We start from the raw sequence: 23,166 nt of genomic DNA on the forward strand, positions 1-23,166 counted from the left end.
AGCCCCTGCATGGAAAGTGTCTTTTCTCTCTTCCTTTCCTCCATTTCTTCTTTTTTTTTTTTTTTTTTTTTCACTTTGCTCAAATTTTACATATATAGCTTACTATTTCTTTTTTCAATATAGAGTTAGTCATCCCTTCCTGGCTGTGTTTCCTCCCCTACAAAAGTTTGCCCCAATGTCTCAAGTCAGGAAGACAACAGTATAAGCCTAATCAAAAACTGAAGTTCATGGGTTCATTTGTTTTAGCTCTTCTCAGACATCATCTGGAAAATGGGGGTCTCTCTGTGCTATTTCTTGAATAGACACTTTGTGAAAGCCTTGCTCAAAATAAAGAACACCTTCAATGTTGAATAAAACCCTGGCAACACAGAACTTTTGGATGAATCACAGTGGTTTAAAGTGGGATTTTGCTCATCTGTGCTAGCTTTGAATCTTTCAGACTTCTGTGCCTCTACTGGGTGAGAAGTAGCTCAGCGAAATAGGTGTTCTGATATCAGTAGGGTTAGTTCTCTGGGAATGTTTGTGAGGAAATGATTCACAATCCAGTCCACTGCCTGTTTCACTAAATCCAACTCTATCTCCCTCGCATATTAATCTTTCCACAAAAATCACAGCATATTTTTGGAAGTCCATTTTTATACCAGCTTACAGGAATGTGCTTTTTTATGTAACTACCGTGCAACAGACAAAGATTGACTGGAGCTTCCTTTCTCCTTCTCTCCCTAATATTTGGTCAAGAATACATTCAAAAACAAAAGGAAGTAGCAAATTCAGAACTGCAGAAAGAACATATCTTTTCCTACAAGTGTGTCATTTAAGTCAGAACTCAGAGGTCCACCATGACAAGTAGTCCAAAAGTATGTAGGGAGATCAGAGTAAGGACTGAAAATAGATAGGGATAACGCAAAGTGAAATGCAATCATAAAAACAGTCAAAAATATCCATGTTTTGCATATTCATATTTAAGCCTTTCTTTTCCTTTSGGCTTAAGCCTAAATGTGATTAGAAATTAGGAGAACTGAGGTTGGAGGTAGATTAAAGCTCATCTGCCTAGTCTGAGAGGGCTTGTGCCTTCTGAAASATTGGGTACTAGTTCCTATAAGAAATTGAAATGATGGACTGCTGTTTTAAAAAGAAATTAATTTCTTAAGAAATTAAGAAAATTTAAGAAAAAATAATTTCTTAAGAAATTATTAAAAAGAAATAGCTATAGACATATTTAAGTTTGAAAAAAAATGCATTTTTTTTCAAACATTAAATGCATAGAGAAAAATCTTATTTTTTTTTAACGAACTACAAGGAGCTAGTCCTTGGATTCCAAGCACTAAACTAGAGGGAAGATGGACAACACATCACAAATAAACAAAGGAAGTAAGTTAGCTTAATGGCAACACTGGCTGTTTAATTATGCAAAGAAATTATTCTCCCCTTCACTGTTTGTAAAAATGAGCTTGCTACATTCAGATTTTAAGGAGCATCTCCATAAATTTAAGTCTAATGCCATAGTATAGCAGCTTTCCCAGATAATTCAAAAGCCTATCTCTTCGAAGTCACTGAGTCTGTCATTGTGACTAGACAAATTTTAAGTCAGAGAATCATAGAATGCYKMAGGTTGGAAGGGACCTCAGAGGTCATCGAGTCCAACCCCCCTGCTCACGCAGGGTCACCTAGAGCACGTGGCACAGGGCTGCATCCAAGCRGGTTTTAAAGATCTCCAAAGAAGGAGACTCCACAACCTCTCTGGGCARCCTGTTCCAGGGCTCTGTCACCCTCACTGTTTTGTGTTTAATAGCAATACAGGATGATGGAAGCTGTACTGAGAGAGATTCCAAACTTTGGGAAGATCAGTATAGATACCTGATTTCTTTCTTTTTTTTTTTTTTTTTTTTTCCTTTGTTGCACTGATATCACAGGTTTAAACTCACCAGTGTTACCCAACACCTTTTTTCTATCAGTGTAGGTATAATATGAAGGACTTAAATCATCACCTGCTGCAGAATAATATGCCTCTGTTGAAGCTAATATAAATTAGTGTAATTCCCCAGATTGTAGAAGAGCTACACGGGYTTATTTATCCCCAAAATCTTGTCTGGCTATGGTGTAAGCCAAGGCAATTCCTTTAAAAACTGAGCTGAGTGCTTTATAATGGTCTCTAAAGTTTTGTTTCTGTCTAATTTCGTTATCCATCTATAAGWATCATGGCACGTGGGTAACACTTAAAGGTCTGAACTTTGTTACAAAATCACAGAATCATAGCTGTGGTTAGAAGGGACCTCTGGAGTGTTTTATCATCCAGATATAGACAAATAAAATGAACAGCAGTGGATTCAATACTGACTCTTGGGGTATCCTGCTAGCTGCTGGACTCCAACTAGACTTGGTATGACTGGTTACAACCCCCTGAGCTCTGCCTTTTGGCCATGTTTCAATTTACCTCATTCTCTATTCATCATTTCCTCAGTTTGCCATGATTATGTTATGGGAGACAGTATAGAAAGCCTTGCTGAAGTCAGGGTAGACAACACCCACAACTTCATCATCCTGTGATCATTGTAGTCAAAGCTGTATCTGACCTTCGCAACCCCCAGCTTRTCCTTCCAAAGTTCATGGTTAAGAACACATCTCCTCATCGGCACCTCTATAACCTCTATGAGGAAGTTGCCATTGATGGTCTACAGGAATCTCCTAGATCATTGCTTGTGTCCTGCTGTGTTATCCTTCCAGGAGATATCAGGGTAGTTAATGTTCCTGATGAGGACCAGGGCCTGCAAATATGAGAGCATTTGTAGCTTTCTGTGCAAGGTCTCATCTATTTCTTTCTGATCAGGGGGCCTACAGCAAACATCCTCAACCATGTCAACTATATTGGTCTACCCATTTGTTATCCGTAAGCTCTCAGTCAGCTCATTTTTCATGTCTAGGCAGAACTCCATAATTCCAGTTGTTCTCTCACATAAAGGACAGCTTAGCTTTCTCTTCCTCTCCTTCTGGGCCTGAGATTCGTAAAGAAAGAAATCCATGCATTGCCCCATTCCAGTCATGTGGCCAACTAGATAAAATTTGCTGTCAGATACAAATGAGTTGTTACTCCTCACTTTAGAGTGGGCAACTTTTCAACAGTGAAGTCATTCTCCTAGTAATGTGAGGATGCTTTGAGATGCGAGAACTGGAGATGCTACTAAGTATGGACTTGGAAGGGCACTCAAAAATATATGCAGCATTTAGCTTCTGGAGGGGCCAAAACATATTCAAACATAAATATCTGTTTCAGCACCCTATTGCAAACTTTCAGTGCAGAGCATGGGGATTTACTTGCTCAGCTCCCATCAAATATACATTAATGCAAGTTGCATAGATAAATCTCCAAGCTCCTCTTGGAATGGCTCTTCTGTATTTATTATTCCTCTTGAATTTCAACATTCCTCAAAGATTAAGCAGCTTCAGGTTTTATTTTATTTTAGTAAGAGTTTGAGTAAGCTATGATAACATCTTGGAAATGTGACAAGTGTGATAAAGACCATGTTCTTTATTGGACTGTTCACATTACGGACATATTGAGTGAGATTTTCTGTTTCTCCCACCTCTATGTGCTGATGTAATATTTGCATCAGCAGCAATCTGCAGCTCCGCAGAGAAAGAGTAAAGAGTTGTTTTTTTTCCCCCCTCCTAATGGCTTTTTTTTTTTTTTTTTTGTAAAATTGGTTTAAATTCTCTTGTGAAATGCAAATTGATCAATATGAAAAGATGAAGTTGACTCTGCAATCTCATTAACTCTAAGATCCTCAAAGGTGTCTGAGGTTAACAGTTAGTTTCTCCAGGTCCAGCCTCCAAATTTCACTTCTGCTTACCAAACAATAATTGATTGTTAGCTCTCTGCCTTTAATGGACTTGCTTCCTATGAAAGAAAAAGAAATATATATTTTTTCTTCTATCTTTGAAAATATAAGGATTCATTTAGAACTAAAAGATTGTTCATAATTTTTGTTAGGTTAGGAATAAAATATACAGTACCTCAATATTGATTAAGGTCATGCTCTCACTTTTTAACAGTTGCACTGTAGATACCACGACTGTGGGCTGACTACTTTAATCCTTTATTGCTTCAGTACAATACTAGAGATGAAAAAAGATTTCTGCTGGTCATTTTCTTTATTCTCTACTACTGTGAATGTTTAAACTCACTTTTCATGTCTTTATAAGGATTTTTTTCCAACTCATCTCTGCTTTCTGGAATTGATGAGTGAAAATTTATGGTCTGTGCTCTGCATAAAGACAAATCAGATGAGGGAAATGATCTGTGTAACCTATTCATCTGTGTAGAGTATATGTATGTTAAAGAYGGATGTTAAAGAGAAGCTATGCGTTAGACCCCTTTTTTAAGACCAATAACTAAATGGAATCATGTGACACTTTCACACTAAGCTTGYAGCTCACTTTACCAGCACGTCAAAAAAAAATTTCCCTTTGAGAGCAGGAAATAACAGGTCATCCGAAAAATGTCTTGAAAGCAAAGCATTCTCTATTTGTCAAAGGCATGTCATATACAGTGAAATGGGTAAAAGTAATAAAGTTTTGTCTAATGGTGAATAATTTATCCAATAGGTGTTTTGTTTTGTTGTTGTTGTTTTTTTTTCCTCCAAGATAGTGGACTAGCTTCCTAAAACCTCTAGGACTCAGGACAAATTCTGTTGCATGACATGGTCCATTCTGTAATGATATCACAAAGTCACAGAATGGTTGAGGTTGGAAGAGGCCTCTAGAGATCATCTAGTCCAACCCCTTCTGCTTCAGCAGGGACACCCAGAGCACRGGGCACAGGGAGGCATCCAGGCAGGGTTTCAAGACTTCTAGACAAGGAGACTCCACAAYCTCCCTGGGCAACCTGTTTCAGGACTCTGTCACCCTTACAGGAAAGAAGTTCTTCCTCCCTCGTATGGAGATGGAACTGTCTATGTTTCAACTTAYACCCATTGCCCTTTGTCTTGTCACTGGTGACCACTGAGAAGAGTTTGGACCCTTCCTTCCTACAGTCTCCCCTCAGGTATTTGTATATGTTGATAAGATCCCCTCTCAACCTTCTATTCTGCAGGGAAAACAAGCTCAACTCACTCAGTCTTTCCCCATATGATAGATGCTCCAGTCCCTTAATCATCTTTGTTGCTGTCTGCTGGATCCTCTCTAGAAGCTCCATGTCCCTCTTGTCCTGGGGAGCCCAGAACTGCACCCAATACTCCAGAGCTGAGTGAGGCCTATAAATATATATATCAGTCTAACTTGATCAGAACCCCTTCAATGTGTAGGTTACACATTGCACAGTGCATCTGCTCCTGAGAATAAATCCTTGTTCTCAGGCCAGGTGGAGTGAAGCGTTTCTGGATGCATTACTGTGAGCTTCTTTAGAGGTAGACTGGCTAAAGCCCTGTTACATAGTATTTGACTTACTTAAGATGTAATTAGATATCTTGGGTATTTTAAAATGTAAATTCAAATGTTTTATGTCCTGAAACATTAGTAAGTCTTGCCTGGCATTTCACCAGTGTTGCCTGTACTTTCTGGGCTCTCATTTCATATTTCTCTCTGAAGTGGTGGGGCCAGGGAATAAGCCACAGGGTAATTTAACTATACTGGATAAGCTTGGGTTGGACACATATACCTGCATGATACAGGATACAGCTGAATGACATGGTACCATGGTACTACTCTGGCTAAGCATCGCTGTAGTGCAGAAAGGTGTTGTGTAGAGCCATGTAAACAGTTTTGTTCCTTACAAAATCATTTGCTTAAGAATTTCTGTACCATTTTGCATTTTTCCAGTAGGACTCACTATGTAGAATGTTCTCCTGAATCATTGTCACTGGCAAAGATACAAAAWAGGTAAATGTTAGGGTGAGCTCTCAGACTCCAAGCAGAGTTTGCATGGAGGGTTGTACAACATTTATAATTCAGTATATTTGATCTGGAAATCATTGAAAAACAGCAAGCACAAAACTGTTCTGTTGTATTTTTTTCAAAGCAAAACCATACTTCCTCGTCTAATGCATGCTAAAATATTTTTGCAACTTTTTTTATTACTATTACTGTTTACAAAATATGAAACATTGGAATATAGCAGGTTCTGTTCAAATCATAGGAATACAGCAGGTTATTTTCAAATAATCAGAAAATAAAGGCTTACTAAAGACTGCTGTGAATTAAGAAAGCTCAGTGTAAAACTTTCACTGGTTTCTCATAAGGATATACATACCAAAAGTTTTGTTTTCTTAGCCGTGAGGTAATCAGCATCAGCAATTGTCCTTCTGTCAASAGAGTTTTGAACAGTTATGTTTGGCAAAGAAGCCAGCCTTATGAATGCTGCAGGAGATCTTAGAAATGAATGGTTTTAGAAAAAAAATATCAGTGTAAAACTGTCCTTTTATAAATCCCAAGCATTAACAAAGAGACATCAAATTCTTTCAGCCTGCTCTAGAAGGTCAGAAGCTTTCAGGAAATGGATGGCCTGAAGGATATTAGAGGGTCTCTGATATTTTTACAAAGGAAGATAAGTGCTTTCAGAAACTCTTGAATTTACTGACCTCTTCAAATTTGAGCTAATTCATTAGTTTCATAAAGCTTTTTGGCACTCTCTCAATACTTTTTTCCACACAGTTAAATTCTAAATTAGAGTTCGGCTCTAAAGAAAAAGAGTGTTGTAAACACCCTTTCTAAAGGCTAGGGTGAAAATCCCTTTTCCTGATGGAAATCCAGATGGATCCTGATGGATCAGAAGAAGGAGCGACTTCTGCAGAATCCTTTTCAGATTCTCTTACAAGATCTTTCCAGGCTTTTTGCATCAAAGTCAGCCCAAGATGAGGAAATATAGAACTATGATATGTGATCACTGCTCTACTAGAGCTAGAAGTTTTCATTTTAGTATCTTCAAGCACTTTTTGCTGTACTTCAAATATAATGTGAATGATTTTTGATTTGAGGGACCATAGCCTGCCTCTATTCATGTATCCTAGTAATACAACTCTGTTATATTTGGAAAGTGTTTAAGTTTGCCATTAGGTGGATCTCAGTTTGTAAGACCAACGTAGATATACCTAAGCCTGACAGGTCTTATCCAGCATCTACTGGAGCTAAGTGAAAGTAACTATATGAAGGTCATATACTGTAACATCAAGGGAAAATAAGAAAAGCCACCCTAGGAATGGTAAGAACAGGAGGGGGATTCTTGACACTAGGTAGAAATAGTGAGAACAGGAGGGGGATTCTTGACACTAGGTAGAAATATAGAGGCTGAGAAACAGTTTGACAAATTGAATGTGTGGGAGAGAGAGAGGAGAAAAACAGCAGAAGCAGCTGCAAGTGTATCCCTGAGGAAAAGTAGCAAGATAGAGCTGTTAGGGAATGTAACACTGGAAAACACTGGAAAAGTGGAGTTGGAAATTGTGAGCAAAGAAGCTGTATGCTGTCAGTTGTTTCTGTCTATTCAGATGAACTGAGCTTTGTTGATCCTTTGAAAAGAAATAGTTATATCAGAGACCATACCTGTTTCACAGTAGACATTTTTTTTTTTCCTTAAGTGAAAATATTACTATAGTTTCCATTTATTTCCTGACTGCTTTGGTCAAAGGATAACAACGTTTAACTCTTAAGAAAAAGCACCAAAATAATGTGAAGGAGATTTKTTCTTTCTTTTTCTATTGCTCAGATGCTTTGTGTGTGTGTTTCTGTGTGTGCTGGTAATTTACTACAATGAACACTGCTACTACAATTGCTCAGTTACAAGCTTTTGATAAATGAGGGTCAGGAGCTTGTGGACATGTTTTAAAAGAGCAGTCCCTGCAGGTAATGCTTTTCCATATTTCAAGCTTTTGTGGAATATCTGAGGTACTTGGCAAGGAGCAAAATGAATTTATAACTAGGCTTACCTTAAATCAATTATTTTTATATAGATATCACTTTTAAGTAATCACTTGCCTCTTGTTTAATTGTCCTGCTGTTCTTTACAAAGAAAGCTATGCTATTTGATTAACTGTGGTGACACTTCAACAATACTGCACAGGTTTTGTTCACAGGACATAATGTATGGACTAAGCAGGGAAAAGAAGAGTATTTTTGTTTTCTTTAATTGTGAACCTCCTAAAACAATATGGGTTCAAAAGGTTAACCTGAACATGAATGTTATTGAGTACACAGGGGAGAACTTGAAAAAGAAGGGATAGAGAGAAAAGCCATGAAGATCTAATCAATAAATTTAATAGAGTTTGAAGATTCATTCCACTCTCTCCTCAGCAGGCGGTGGGAGCTCACTCTAGCTGACTAGATATAGGTGTCCAAGTGCCAACTCAAATCATGTCTTGACAATCAGAAGGACATACTTCCCTCARGAGATATCATGCCACATTAACTACTAGCCCTGTAGGGATGTCTGAGATATCCAGGAGTCTGTCAAATGGCTCTGGGGGCCTAACTGAGCCTCAGCTGAATTTCTGCCCACTATTTTGACAAAAGCTTTAATTCTGTCCTCCACTGATATGCATTTAGTGCTTTGGAGATAAGGTGTCTTACTCCRGTCTCCAGCTAGAACTCCAGAAGGTCTCCCATAAGTCTTGTGTTGCATCTGCCAGCCCCTTAGGGAAAAGCCTAGGCCTACYCTGTGGCTTTATACATTTGTGTAGGGTCAATTGAATGAAGCATGAATCTCTTAATCTCAACTGAACGACACAATCCCACTTTAGGCATCTCAGCTCCTGCTCATATCAGTGGAAGATTAGGTGCTCAGTGCTATCCCTGACCCAGCACCTAAATGCTATTAGGACAGCATTTGTACAGGAACGTTGCCAGAGGCGGAAAAGAGGGATAGTTAAATGTGCCCTGTGAAGTCCCTGAAAGAAGGCAAAGCTGTGAATGGTTTGGGGTGAGGGGAGTTGAAGCCCAAAATAGGGTTTTATGGTTGCATTATGCATTCTTTMTTTTTACTATTCTATTTATCTTCAAATTTCAAATAAGTTTATGACGTTACCAGGGTAAATACTGAACTAAAATATATTAAGGCACAATCCAATCCTATAAAGACCAGTATTGCTGAAAATTATGTGCATGATAATTGGAGGTTCTAGATTTTTATTCCAGATGTTTTTTCTCTTCTTTCTTTTTTTTTTTTTTTTAGCTAGGATGAACAGGAACAAGAAGAGAGGAAGTTAGCAGTAGGATTTCCTAGCTTCCACTCATGGGCCTTTCTCACAACTATGCTGCAAATTCTTTCTATCTTGATGATTTGAAACAGCCCTGACTAAAAGAAGCCATGCTTTGAAAATTAAATCAGTAGATAATGCATACATTACAGGAAAAACAAGAATATAGAGGAAAAGCATACCATTTATTTCTTGCAGCCATTTAAAACACAAGCAGCAGAGTCCTAGACAAATAAACAGTAGAAAAGAATGCTACAAACCACTGCTATTGCTATCACATCAGTATGAAGTACAGACAACACATCCTTCGACTAGAACAGGAAGAAAACATGCCATTTAGAACAATACCAAGAAATCTGTCTCAAGCTAAGCTGACTTTCTTGACAGCTGTTACTCATGTGGAGACACTGCTCTTTGAAGCTGATTTTTCCATTTGGTGTATTTATAGTTCAATCAAATATTCTTACTGATTGGGGGATTCAGAATTTTCCTTTGGAAAGGTCTAATGAGAGAAGGTGTCGAGTAAATCCTCCAGAGATTTGAGCTGCCTGGATGCTGATTGAGGCTGACACTGCTGGAACACTGACTGTGATGCTCTGTCTGGCTGCCCACTGTGGCAAGCCTTTAAAGATCAGATTTTGGACCAATTAGTTAATTTTAATTGTGCTTATATTAATTCCAATTAGCCTATCAGATGCAACAAAAGCAAAGACAGCTTTTTAATTGCATTGTAAAAATAAGTACATAAATGAATCAAATAATGTTTCATGGTGTGTTTGGCATTTGCCTCAATGTTTTGGAAAGGAGATAAAACTTCAGTCTTTCTGGTCATAAACCAGCCTCAACTACCTGAAATGAGACTTTAATAGAGTGAGACTTTAATAGAAGTTAATTCTCTTGTTTTCCAGGTGATGGTTTCTTTCTTCCTTTCCTTTAGCTCCATTGAGAATAAAATTATTGAAATTACCAATGCAATTTCAGAACTTACATCTCATATTCAAAGTCTATCTTTGGCAGAGTAGAGAGAAAATAGCAGTGACTTTCTCTGAAACTTTGGGCTTATACAATGTTGTCTTAGATAAGGCATTCAGCATCTCTTTAAGTTTTTAATCTAAAGCATTCAGTGCTTACTCCTACCTGCACTGAGGTTTGGATCCAAAGCTCTACAGCCCAATGCAGTGAGGCACTCATATTTTTGGACTGGAGTTTTCAGCTTCTAAGTAGATGAATCTTTCTGAGATGTAGAGTTTATTTAGTGTTATGGACATTGCCAGAAAGTTAGAAGACAAGCTCCATTTTTCATTTGGAGGAAGGTAGATTGAGATCCTGAATGAATGAAACTCATGTAAGCATTAACTTTCTCTGCTGCTGTAAGAAAAAAAAAACACAGAAAAATTTTGTTGTCTTTTACATATTATTCCACTGGTTAACAACATACTTTATCCTGCATTTTGCATGTACCATTTATCAGTAACATTAACGTACTACCTTTATTGGAAAACCTATAGTGAAGGATGTTGCCTATTATCTGGTGGTTAGAGAAAATCTCCCTTGATCTGTTGAATACCTGCCCTGCTCGGGAGGAATATCTAGGTTTCACTCTGTCCTAACTTTGTGGATTCCCATGAAAGTGAGTCAACCAAACAGTCCTTGATGCTTGGCTCATTAATGGTGATCCAAAATATTAAATTTGCCTAGAATTATAGGATTTATGTTTAGCGATAAAATGCTGCTGTTTTCTCTAACCATGCTCTGAGACATAATTTATAGCTTGAATCAAAGAAGAGTCTGTAACATTACAAATGTACATCTCTCTCTCTTCCTCTGAAGTGATGAAAATAAGCAGCAGTTACAAATGTTCTTTGCATACAAAGCATCTGTTTATGCTGACACATATTATTCTTCTCAGTGATAAGTAGGTAAATAAATTAAAAACTATAATTTTCTGCCTGTGAAGAGATTTTCTTGCAAAATACAGTAAGCTAATTGATTATGTGGAGGTATTTCTGATGTGATTGTTGGAAACTAGACCCCATAACTTGAAATGATGCAAGGATCCACTAAGGGCTATTTTAAGGACTGATCTAAATCGAAAATTGACTTGTTAGTCAATGAGGCTTTAACTGTACTTTCTGACAGTTGCTTAAAAAAATAAAGTCTTTTTGCTCAGCTGCTGATAAATCTTGATTATGATATATCTCAACGTCAGCAGTTCTTTTTCTTGAGGAATTCAGAATAACATGGGCCAAGATCAAAAACAAAGCTGGAAGTGATAGTGAGGAGCATCACCAAGCTTGCAGCAGCAGGAACACTCATGCTCTCAGGGTCCTGTTCAAGAGGAGCTGAACACAACATCCCCTGCCCATGGCTGCAATGGACTTGCACTTGGCATAGCCCAGTGGCGAGTCCCACCATCGTTCTCATTCGTGTGAGGCAGCCAGGAACCAAAATGAGCCACAAAGATAACGCTAAGTTTAGAATTGTCCATGTCACATTCCTTCATCAGAAAGTACAAGTGACTGGAAAATGAGAGACCCATGTGCCATCTACATCTCTTGAAGAATCTTGAAGAAAGTTTTGAATGAATGGTCTTTCGAATGAGCTAGTGTTACTGCTGTGTATAAATTTATTCTACCTGTGTTTCTGAAACAGTATTTTTTAAAAATTTATTCAAGAGTATTTAAATGATTTTACTAAATATTCCACTACGTGAAGTGTGTTACTGATAAGGTGGCTTTGGTGAATATGGTCAAGATTTCACAAAATGGAATCTGGGAGTTTTAAAAAGGGAAGTCTGAGGAGTTTGAGAACATAAATGCTTCCGACTGCTGCTGCTGATAATAAAGGAGTGATGACGATCATGGAGTAGGAGCCTAAGGTACTTTAGTACACAGGGGAAAAGTGAGGACGCATTTGTGATTCCACAAGGCATGGCCATAATGAAGACCATGCTGTGATGATTCTCCTCGTGATAGGTCCCTTCCTTGTTCACATAAGCACAACCAAGGGAGGATGGAGCAAGCCCAGGCTGATCTCTGCCTGCCTTGCATGGGAGCAGGCTCCCAATGCTTTGCTTCAGAGCATTTGGCAGGCTGTAACTCATAGACAAACAACCTGCCACTTAGGCCAACTCATTCCCATTCTGAAAAACAGGCCTACAACCAGAGCTTGGAAGATGGTAGCAGGTGCTCCCCAGTGTGAAGGCTGTGACACATACTGCAATTGCAAGGCTTCAGCCAGTGGCTTACCAGTGTGCCACCATTGTGAGTCTGGACACCAAGGTCTGCCACCAAGGGTCTGGACAGCACTACATCATCTTGAGCTTATACTTCAGGTCCTGGATGGCTGCAGAGTAATTCAGATGTTGCTCTTGTGTAGCTGCTGCCTAATTCACAGAACTGAAGCAATGTGAAAGAAAAAAAAGTGGGCAGAGAGGATAAATGACTTTTTTCAGAGCCCTGCACAGGGTACCTTTGGGGCTGTAATTTGTATGTCAGCTGCAGGTTAGTTTTTTAGCAACTAAGTTTTCAAAAAAAACAAATTAAGCCACAGCAAGCTGCGCTGAAAGCTTTTCTTTTGTCAAAGCTTTCTGTCTGTTTATTTATTTAGTCTCCTCTCTCCTTTCCACCTATCATTGTGTCAGGTTTAATAGGGCCTGAAAATAAGACAGTGCTGGCAAATCTGATGTTGGTGTGACTAGCCCTTAGCTACTTTACSTTCAAATTGAAATATATAAATGATATATAGGTGTAACACCAGTGTTGTGGCCATAAACAGCTTCAGGTGCAGTAACTTATAACAAAGCTGGAAACAACCACATGTTCATAGACACAGCTAACAAAAAAAAAAAAAACCAACAAAAACAAACAAACAAACAAACAAAAAAAACCCTGCATTCTGAAGTATATTACAGTGCAGAAGAAAAAAGACTTAAAACAACCCTTAGAATATCACTCTGAAAAACAAATGATAAACATTTTATATGCCTTAAGTAAAAAATGTTATATCTTTAAGTAATTTTTCACATACTAASTTCCTATTCATCTGATTATGTAACCTGGAAAAAATTCTTAGCAAAATCCCTTGGAGACTAAAAGTGTCCAATGATAAACTATTCAATTTCACTAAAGAAAGTATTTATTCTCCTGACTTTTCACTTTAAAAATAGCATTTTCTTAGAATAGTTCTTGTTATTACATTATTAGCACTAACAAAATGAAACAATGGGCAAGTCACCAGGCAAATATTTTTCATTTGAAGCAAAAATATTTTATATATATGTAATGTATATGATATATATTTAAATAAAGCAGTGCTGAGGGTGAAATAGTGTAATAAGGTTAATGAGTAAAGAAGTAACATAAATCTGCTTTCATCGCACTTAGCAGATCTAAATCACAAAACAGGCAAAACAGATGCTTTGGAATGAAGCCGAGGAGTTGATCAGTAGAAGCTGATTATCTATTAATGAGAGGTTTTTAGTGGTGTACTCTGGTGTAAAAATCACTAGACTCTATTCAGTCAGCCATCAGTTGCAAATACCATGTATATGAATCACTTGATTGATGTACAAAATTCAAAACAGATTTTCCCCAGTGCCCTATGGGTTATCATGCACTGATGCTCTCCTATCTGTTTATGTTAATGAAAGAGGATTTTTCAGTAAGTAAGTATGTGTAGTATTTAATTAAACTCACTGCTGGGCTCTGCCTGAAAATGTAGCCCCATTTTTTCACAGGGACTACTTGATTGCAAGTCTTTGTTTTAAATCGTTTGTCCTCCCTGGTTGCCTAACTAAGGAGGAGCAGGATTTATCCCACACTAAGGTGCCGGGACATTGRCTGCAGAAGCTCTGCCAATGCAAAGCTGGTCCCTGAAGGGGTGATCTTGCACTGCTATTCCCGGGTGGAAGCTGCCTTTAACCTATGTGGCAGTAGGTGGGCTGACTGTGAGTAACCGATATTTCATCCAGTTTGTTTCCTTATTCTGGGATAAAGACTTGATCCCTGCTCCTGATCCCTGCTTCAAGATCCTACATGTGGATAGAACAATGCAGAAAGAATTAAATATGAACAAAAATCAAACTCAAGGTCGAAGACTGTAAAAATATTTTCCCCTTTATACCTTTTCCTAACAAGATTATTAATATTATTTTATTATTACAACATCACAAGATGTTTTTCTCATTTTTTTGTCATCTTCAAGATTTTTTTCATAAACAATTGGAGCAGTTGCTGATATGTTCTGCAGCATCTCACGGTCCATTTTGGCATGATTTGTGGCTTTATTTATTGAGCAGCTGGTATTAATAGTTTACATTTGTTAGTGGCTGCATGCCCTTTACTGCAGCATGCATTTGCAATTTTCATTAGGCACCAACAGTGCTCATGCATTTTATTTAGATTATCCTATATCTTTCCTCATCTGTCTATGCATCTCTATGAAAGAAAGGCTCATTGCACCAGTTACTGGCCTCACATTTCCAAGAATCCATAACCTTCAAAAGTCAAGTCCAGTTTAGATTCCTTTTCTTCTTCCCACCAGGTAAGACATTAAGGAAGACTCTGCTGAATGTGCTGTTTTCTCTTGTGGCATCATTAATCAATGATGAAAACAATTTAAAGGGAATGTTGTGCTCTGCTTTGTCTGTTTTGCTTTTTTTTCGGAGGTTTATTGTGGATGGTGGCAATGGTTCAGAATCTAATTAACTGCAGTTCCTGGGATATTCATGAAGAGCTTCTTCTGCTAAAGCCTTACTAATGTGAGAAAGTATTTGAGAAGCTCTCTGTGCTTGTGGATATTTTCCTGCTTTTTAAAAGCAAAAGTTTCTCAACCAGAGTCATTCAAGATCACTGATACTCAACACATCTGAGCAAGCAGAAGAACTCCTTGCAGTCATGACTAGCAGAAAAGCCATTTTAGTCATAGCTATGTATATTTTCTCAGTATGCATGACACTGACGGCTTTGTTTCTATAGAAAGCAGAATTTACCCCTAATTTAAACCTAATTAAAATTAAAATTAAATTAATATAAAACCTAAGGTTGCCAAGAAAGGTTGTGGAGTCTCCTTCTCTGGAGATCTTCAAAACCTGCTTGGATGCAGCCCTGTGCCACGTGCTCTAGGTGACCCCGCATGTGCAGGGGGATTGGACTAGATGATCTCTAGAGGTCCTTTCCAACCTTAAGGATTCTATGATTCTATGAAATGAATAAACATGCTAACAGAACTTCATTCATTCATCTTGCAAAAATTCTACTTGCATGGGGAAATGGGGAAAAACACCTCCAAAGGATATTTACTCTACTTTTGATACTACGAAAAAAGCATCAAACCTAACATTAACTGGCTGTTCATTCAGGGATGGGCCATTGATGGAGTTACTGCTGTCCGCCAGATTTGCGGCGACTCTGAAAGTTGCTTAGGGATTGCTTAGTGGAGCTGGAGAAAATGTACTGAGTATTACTTGCAAAATAACCTTCAAATTAAATCCAGTCTTGTTTACAAATGTTCATGCAAATGGCATATGGGAAGATGGTTATTTATGAACAAAACAAATCATCCAAGCCTTCCAGTTATTACATACAAAATGGATTTTTTTTTAATATCTGTACTATCAGACCCTAAGTTGGCATGAAATTGCCTTAAAAGTCTTACGATTTTGTATATATTTTGTTTGAAAGATCATATAGTTAGTGTTCATTTTTTTTTTTTTTAGTTTTGAAGCTCTGGAGGATTCACATTTATAAGCTTTACAACTACTTGTGTGAACTGTGTGCATATTTGAAATCTGAGACTCTCATAGTCCTCTTACTTCTAAGAGATGAAGCTTTAAAGACACCAAAAACAATGTGATATTAATAAGAAAGTCATTAAATTTGGCAATTTCTGAAACACTGGGATGAAATATTGGCCTGGGGATGAAGTCTCTAGCAAAACATCTGCTTATTTTTTATGTAACCAGGATTTTACCCCATGTGAATTCAGACATTTAATCAAAACCTGCATTACATTAAAGAAAAAAAAAGATGGCAAAATAAAGACAGCTGTGATTAGATCTATAAAGCTGGATGATCACAGTATGTATCCGAATCCAAAATCTAGTTCTTCAATTTTTTTGTCTAACATCTAAAGTGTGAAAGAATTGATATTCTGCATTTCTGCCACTTCAGTCCCACATACATCCACAATCTAGATGATCTTTCTGAAAAAATAGTTTGGACATATGACCAATGTAGGGGAAAATAGATTCATCTCCTAGTTTAGGATCTATACAAAATGTCATTGTTAGAGGGACACCAATAAGCTATGCTGCCATTAAGTTTCACAAAACACCAGGTTTAAATTCATCCCCCACACTCAATATTTCTGTGCTATGAATATGGCAAAAGCTTGGCATAGCTTTCTAGAGTGTCCTAGACAGCTAAAAGTATTCTTAAATGCCTCCTACAGTCATTCTTATCAAACGTGTTTCCTCTTCAACAAATAGTTTAAATATCATTGACTGTGGTACAAGAATGTGAACCACAGYGGGATTTATGATGTTTCTAGGAGGAAAATAAAAGTGCCACTGTGATGCTGAACAAGACTGGTCGAATTAGTAATTAATAAAACCATTATTTAGAAGAACAGAGATTTCCTCCTTTGTTATTCTACCAACTTTTTGGCTAAAATCACACACAAGTAAAATAAATTTACTTTGTCTTATGAGAAAGAAAAAGGACCGAATTGTTTCAAATAAGACCCAAACTGTGGCAGATAAACCAGGGAGCCAATTGTCAGCTCCTCCAATGGGATCTTGCACTAATGACAGTGGCAGATTTTTAGCATCTTGGAAGATCTTTGCCTGTGAYTGAAATAGTGGAATTTGAGGCATTTCTTAAGAGTGCTGAGTCTTTAAAGAACCATAGAATCACAGAATGGTTGAGGATGGAAAGGACCTCTAGAGATCATCTAGTCCAACCTCCCTGCTCCAGCACTGTCCACCTGTCCAGTCCACACTTCCAGAGCTTTCCTATGAGGATACTATGGGAGACGATGTCAAACGTCTTGCTGAAGTCTAGGGAGACAACATCCATGGCTCTCCCATCATCCATCTAGCCAGTCATCTCATCAGAGAAGATTATCAGGTTGGTCAAACATGACTTCCCCTTGATGAATCCATGCTGACTATTCCTGATCACCTTCTTTTTCTTCACATGTCCAGAGAYGGTCCCCAAGAAGATCACCTTTCCAGGTATGGAGGGGAGGTTGACTGGTCTGTAGTTTCTTGATTCTTCCCTCTTGCCCTTTTTGAAGATTGCAGTGATGATGGCTCTCATCCAGTCCTCCAGTACCTCCCCTGCTCTCTGTGACCTCTTGAAGATGATGGAAAGTGGTTGATCAATAACCCCTGGCAGTTCCTGCAGCACTCTTGGGTGCATCCCATCYGGGCCCATAGATTTATGCACCTAAATAATTTAGTTTGCCTAAATAATCCCTAAATCCATCCTCCTCAACAAACAGAAAGACTTCCTCTCTCCCATTTATCTCTCTTTTATCTGGGCTCTGTACTTCTTGGGGACTAGTCTTAGCAGTAAAGATGGAGAAAAGAAGGCATTTAGTAACTCTGCCTTCTCTGCATCCTTTGTCATTAAAGCACCCTCCCCATTCAGCRGAAGGCTAACATTTTCCCTMGTCTTCCTCTTGCTGCTGCTATATTTATAGAAGCCCTTCCTGTTGCCTCTGACATCCCTTGCTAACTCTAATTCCAGATGGGCCTTGGMCTTCCTCATTGCGCATCTGCATTTTCTGACGATGCGCTTATATTCTTCCCATGTGGCCTGGCCCTTCTTCTACATGCTGTATGTTCTCTTTTTCTCATTAAGTCTACCCAGAAGCTCCTTGCCCATGCATACAAGTCTCCTGCCTCCCTTACTCAATGTCGTCCCAATCACAGGCCCTGATCCTCATGGGAGCCTTCAACCACCCTGATATCTGCTGGGATAATCACACAGCCTGGAACAAACAGTCCAAGAGGTTCCTGCAGAACATTGCAGATAACCTCTTGATGGTTGATGAGCCAACAAGGTGGGGAGCACTGCTAGACCTGTTACTAATAGAGATGGTCTAGTTGGAAATGTGAGGGTTGGTGGCAGCCTTGGCTGTAGTGACCATGAGATGTTGGAATTCACGATCCTGCATGGAGAAACCTCGGCAAGAAGTAGGATTGCAATCCTGACTTYGAGAGCCATCTCTTCAGGGAGCTCCTTGGAGGAATCCCTTGGGTCAGGGTCCTAGAAGGAAAGGGGGTCCAGAAGAGCTGGCTAATATTCAAGTATCACTTAATTTTCAAAATAAAAAATTTACACTGACTCAATTCAATAGGGTAACTGAACATAATTTTCCATGAGTGTAAGCGACAAAAACATGAATAAAGTGAGGGAATTTTGACATATACATATATATATTACTGGAGATTTTTTTAACTCAGAAAATCATGTAGTAAAGTAAGACTAAATTAGCAAGCCCGTAGGTGTGTCCTTGCTTGCTGTGGTTTTGTTACTATGCAGATGGGATCAAATTCTACTTCTGTTCATCATGCATTTATTGAAATTTTAAATATGCAAACATAAAAGCATATATATTTATATCCACTGAACTTCTGTTTGTTTAGGTTGGGCCTTGAGGATTATTTTATGTCTGAATGTTCTTTAATTGGAAGTAGTATGAGTCATAAAAAAAAAAAAGAGAAAAAGCAACTTTAATCTCTCTGTTCGTATTGGTGAGGAAGAGTAAAAGGTTTATTTGCAAGGACAAAGCACTGGAACAGGCTGCCCAGAGAGGTTGTGGAGTCTCCTTCTTTGGAGATCTTTAAAACCCGCTTGGATGCAGCCCTGTGCCATGTGCTCTAGGTGACCCTGCGTGAGCAGGGGTGTTGGACTCAATGACCTCTGAGGTCCCTTCCAACCTTGGGCATTCTATGATTCTATGATTCTATGACTGCATTTCTTGRCAGAGAAAGAGAGAAAGGAGAATACTTTATACCAGTAGAGAAATTCCTGTGCAGCGCAGTCTCTGCCTTGAAGAGTTTGCATTTTAAAGAACCAAATGATCAAATCCTACCTCTAGCATCTACGATGGGGAACTCAAGTGACATGGAGTAACATGACCATAAGTATCCTGCGTATGTTTTCCGGCAGTGGTAGGATATGCCCTTGGATCTTTGCAGTTTAGTATCTGCACTACAAAACAGGTGCAGATACTGCCTGCTCTGCCCTACTCTGACTCAAAGACAGAGGGAAAAGGACCTACCTGGCACTTTTTAAGTGCGATAGACAGCTTGGGAGGCTCCCTATGGYTAACAGGATTGCACCCAAAGTCAGGAAGAACAGACACAGAGATGAAACATCAAAGACTAAATTGCTTTACTTTTCTTTAACAGGAAGATAATAAAATTGCTTTTGATCCTTAAGTTTTAAAGGCAGTTGTGAAACTTTAAAAAGAGAATCTGAGATGACGGCTGGCTGAATCACTTTAATTTGACTAAAAGAATCATACTCTTAAATTCATAGTCCTTCCTGATTCATTCTCCTGGACATTCCATAAAAGATGTAGCATAATGATTTTGATTTGTATTCTTTCTTTTTTGAATTTTAAGAGCTTGATGAGAAAAATGACCTCTTTCAGAATGCCTGCATTAGAGGATGTGCCCAAAGTGCCAAGGAAAAGACAGATGATTTAACTATTGCTGGTGACAAACGTGTGGTCTGGACTGTGCTACCACTGGATACCACCTTATAGTACGTAGGTAATTAGATCTRTGAGTTAGGTCACCTGTGAGTGGGGAATGTGCACATGTGCAAGTAAGATACCAAAACATCAGTTAAGATCATTCTGTATAAGATGAACAGCTGCTTAGCATCCTCTTGTATGTTTAGAAAATATATCAAAACACAAATTATCCTACTGGACCTATCTCCACTGAGATGTTACAGCCTTTTCTGACCAAGACAGTGGAAATATGGAGAAGATTATGCCTCTTTTTACACTCCTAAAGGGCTACAAATTGTCAGAAATGGAGGGCATTTTGTGACAAAAAAAGGTTGTGATTGTTTTGATGGAACTAAAGCTGTTTATTTGGGAAGGGGCAGAAGCATTTTACAAATGTTCTTTAAGTTCCAGATGGCTTAAGTTTAACTTTCCTTTTGTATGATATTTCATTTTAAGCAATATAGTTATTCTTTCAAAATCTAAATTCATTATAGTAATTAAGCAACATTAGCAAGGAGTAGTCAAAGAAAAATGAAACATTTAAACTACATCCAAACAAAATGTTTGAGACAACAGGTTTCTTAGTATAGTTGAGATAGATACTGACTTCTACAGTAATTGGGGAGATAACATGTTCAAAAAGAACCCTAAAACTAAGAAAAGAAGTTTCTGTCCCACTGTATGAATGTGCTTCCAAATCTCCTTAATTCTTCCTTCTAGTGCATGACAAAATCAGCTCCTTTCCTCTAAAACCATTCTGATTATAACACAAATGGTCACAACTGAAATTGATCTATTAATGATCCTTTCTCTGCATTTGACCTGTTTTTTCTTTCTTTTCAGTATGATCATATGAATCGGGAAACTGTCTGGCAATATCAAATTCAGTCTTATTGCAAGCTTTTTTTTCCCTCACAGCTACTGTGAGGAAAAAGGATTACAACAACTAGAGAATGCTAGGATGAGACATATTTAACTTTCTGATTCCTAATGTTGGTCTGCAATCTCTATTTCTCCTGTTTCCCACAGAGAGATGAGCTCTGGGCTTTCTGGATGGCTTCGTTTTATGASGAACTTCAAGTGATTTTATACAGCATACTGCATTTCTAGTCTTGTAGGCATAGAGGGGAGAATTCATTTCAGCTGCCTTTGGGCTTGTGATGTAGAAGTTTGTGTGTGAGTTAATTCCTAAGCAGACTTTACAGTTTCTGAAGAGAAATTGGCAACTCTGGGACATTAGTCATTTTATCCCAGGATAAATACCTAAAATAGTCAGATGAATTGCACCTCACAGACACCTATTTCTCTCTATTGATTTCAGAGACAGTTTGTATGGGAAGATGCTCTGAAATTGGAGCAGATACCATTGGGGATGTCTTCCAGCACAACACTGAAAATAAGTGTTTCTCCTGAACTGGTTTTGGAGGTCTCCAGGTATACATTTAGACCTCATGTCCTGTGGTGCAATGTTCAGACTYGTCATATAACTTTTCAAGCAGGAATTATCACAGCATGGTTATTTCCAGAGGCTGTAATAAATTTCTCTGCCCAGTGTGGAAGTCTTCTGTATGCTAGATGATAAGATTAGAAACCTAACTTTGAGTACTACGTTATGAGTGCTTCATTTCTCAAATACCTGRTATTAGCACTTTTCTTGTTGAGCTTATTATTAAAAAAAAGTTATTGGAAGAATTCAAAACTTAAGTTGGAGTTAAAAGGCTTACATGTGTTCTTAAAAAAACATAATATACATATACACACATACATATACATACATATGYATGTATGTATACACACATATACATATACACACAGACACACATAACATACACACACAGAAAAATTCTAGTGAAAAGGGTTTGTTTAGCATAGTTATTTCTACAACTGAACTATAATATGGTGCCTGAGGAAGTCTGTAGTCATCAGTACCATTGTTTTTTTTTTACAGAAGGCTCATTTATTGTAAGCCCTAATGTAAAGTAATGAATATTTGTTTTAAGTCAAGTCAAGAGCACTACTTGTCTCCCAGGGGACATGTGTAATTTTGAGATAACTACAAAAGACTTTATTCTAGTGTGAACAGTACTGCATGTAGTGCTGGCATCTAAACTTTTCTTATTGTTAATTTAGCTTCTTCTCAGCAAAGCACTAGAGTGCTATTTTATTTTATTTTATTTTATTTTATTTTATTTTATTTTATTTTATTTTATTTTATTTTATTTTATTTTATTTTATTTTATTTTATTTTATTTTATTTTTAGCATGCAGATAGTTGCAAATACCGAGCCTCTCCATATTACCAGGGAGTAAAAAAAACAATACCTGCCTTAGATGTGAGCAGGTGGAGGACCTATTAGTCAGGTGTTGGAGCTGAAGGAGGAGGTAGAAAAATTGAGGAACATTAGAGAATGTGAGAAAGAAATAGACTGGTGGTGCCATGTTCTGCAGCAGMAAGGCACCTAGAGAACCTCCCAATTCAATCTGAGGATCCCCTATCCTCTTGCCATAGAGTGGAGGTGGCAGAATTAACAGTACTAAGTGATGAACAACAATGGAAATGAGTCCCTGTTCAAGGTGGCAGGAGAACCCTTTCCCAGCCCACCTCACCCCCACAAGTGACCACATTCAACATGTATGAGGCCCTGGARCTTGAAGACCAGACAAATGAGGCCATGGACGAAGGTCCATCTAGGTGGTCGTCTACAGAGAGGCAGTCAAATTGGTGCCTTAAGGCCGCTCCCCCTAAGGAGAAAAGGAACACCCAGAAGAAGCAATGAGCAATCATCGTGAGTAACTTTCTGCCACAGGGCACGGAGGCAACTATCTGTAGACTTGAGAGGTCTGTTGGGCTCCAGGGGCTCAAGTAAGGGATGTTGCAGAGAGGCTGCCAAGGCTTGTCCAGAGGTCTGACTATTATCCCGTTACTGTTTCATGTGGGCACAAATGACACCATGGGGAAACTGAGCAACATCGAACAAGATTTCAGAGCCATAGGGCTGGCCATCAAAAGTTTGGGAGCCCACGTTGTGTTCTCCTCTCTCCTGACAATGAAGGGAATGGATTCAAGGAGGAGAAGGCGGATTATTTCAGATTAACACCTGGCTGCACTGCTAGTCTTGGCAACAGGTTTGGTTTCTATGACCATGGGACTCTGTCTGAAGACCACCAGCTAGTGGGGAATGATGAGAGCCACGTCAGCAAGAGGGACAAGCATGTCTTTGCCAAAAGGCTGGCC

This window comes from Nothoprocta perdicaria, unplaced genomic scaffold, assembly GCF_003342845.1.
Source record: "Nothoprocta perdicaria isolate Ctin4 unplaced genomic scaffold, notPer1 scaffold_115, whole genome shotgun sequence".
Lineage (NCBI taxonomy): Eukaryota > Metazoa > Chordata > Aves > Tinamiformes > Tinamidae > Nothoprocta > Nothoprocta perdicaria.